The sequence below is a fragment of the Triticum dicoccoides genome, chromosome 7B (genome assembly GCF_002162155.2).
Source record: "Triticum dicoccoides isolate Atlit2015 ecotype Zavitan chromosome 7B, WEW_v2.0, whole genome shotgun sequence".
Lineage (NCBI taxonomy): Eukaryota > Viridiplantae > Streptophyta > Magnoliopsida > Poales > Poaceae > Triticum > Triticum dicoccoides.
Window position 1 is genome coordinate 772,854,521 of NC_041393.1, and position 2,035 is coordinate 772,856,555.

The following is a 2,035-nucleotide window of genomic DNA, read 5'->3' on the forward strand; positions in this document are numbered from 1 at the left end:
ACGCCGCCCCGACGCCGCCTCGACCCCGCCCCGACACCGCTGCCCCGCCACCTCGACGCTGCCCCGCCGCCTCGACGCGACCCCGCCGCCCGGACGCCGCCCCGTCCACACCACCGTCGCCGGAGCACCACCACCACCACCCGTCGCCGGAGCATCCTTATCCTCTCCGACCGCCTCCTCCACCCCGGCCCGCTCCTCCTAGGTAAGCTACCGCCCCGACCCTTATCCCCTTCCCTCCTCCCATCCCATCTCCATATGTTCATAGTGTGAGATTGATCCAGATTGCAATTATGTGTTGTTGGCGAAGTGTTTTCTGTGTGAACTAGGAACGTTAGAAGGATATGATGTGGTTGTATCAGTTTCAGCATGATGATTCTCATCAACTTGCACCTGGTCATAGTCCAGTAAATGCATGGCAGTGTTTTGTTCAATTATATTATATAAGAGTGACTCGTGTAGTATAAGGCCCCTTTTGGATGCAAAGTATTTTCAAAGTATTACTAGAATACCACAGTTTTTTGAAAAACTGTAGTTTAGAATACTTAGAGGTGTTTGGCTATACCAAAAACTGTAGCTTCATAAACAGAGGTATTATTGATACTGTGGTTTTTTGGAGTATTAAAAAAAGAGGTCCGGACCTCTTTTTTCTCAAACTGAGGAAAACTCGTTCGTGTCATCCACTCGTTGACTACCGTACATCTTGGTCTGTAACCATAACTAGCCATACTGCAGTATGGTTTCGTAGTATTGATTCATTCCTCTCCAAGGCATGCACCACCAGGATACTGATTCATATTCTTTGTAATTAGCTACGGCTGATCAAGTCTCCAACTTCCTAGAAAAGATCATACAACGTTGCATGCAGCCGGGTGGTCATTAGTGATCTGGTCGTGTAGCTCGGTAGGTGTATGAAGCTAGATTAAAGTTGTGTAACTATTGTTCAAAACTACAGTAAAACAACACCAACCAAACATATCGGTAGTTTTTCTAAAGCTGAGAAAATTGCAGCCTTTTAAAAACTGTAGTATTCATTGCACATGCATTGCAATATCGATGTTTTGAAATACTACAGTATTTTAAAAACTGCGCTGCCAAACTAGGCCTAAATTGTAATGGTCAAGTAGCTGCATACAGCTGCATGCCATTATCTCATAAGAGTGACTCGTGTAGTATGAATTGACAGTGTGATCTAAGTACCATGTGTGTAATTGGGTATGCTTATATGATTTCTGGCACATTTCCTGTACCTACAATACAAATTTGTGAGCATAGCTTCTGTTGTCAATGCAAAAAACTGTTCCTTGTAATGTACATACTCATACTGCATCTTTTGGATTGTTCATTTCTGTTTATCTTGTGCCGATGCTACTTAGTATGTACTCACATCTTCATGCTGGAAGGATAATACTGTAGGTAGACCATTTACTATTTTTTCATTTTTGAATATGGCTAACTCTGCTTCCCCCAATCTGCATATCCTCTGTTCTGAGCATAATTTTTTTGCCATATCCTTTTCACACCTGGCATCTGCCATTGTAACTTCATACTGATGTAACATGTGAATCTGTTGGTCCTGCTTATTGTCTTTAAAGAAGTAAATGTACCTACCTATTTTTGTGCTATGTTATTATATTTGATCAGTATCAGTTGTGTCTCTCTTAAGAGACTCCTACCTTTTCTGACTCGAGTTGTTAACAACATTTCCATACTTCTGTTAGCTACAACATTTTTTTACTTGAATTTGGTACTCCATGAGTTTTTACTACTGCTAACATAGAGTATTTGCTACTAGTAAAACAAGGATTTTGTATAGTTTTTACTACTGCTAACACACAGAGTATTTGCTACTAGTAAAACAGGGATTTTGTATGCACTGCTACCTGATGAGTGCTTTCTTTGTACTATTTCACCTTGGCATGCATATGTTTATTTTACCTTAGACGGAAATGAGTGTTATCAAGGAAATGGTTTTAGGTAAACCAGCACATCTCATCAGTCTTTCTTACTCAATGTTATCATCTGCTTGGTTTTAGGT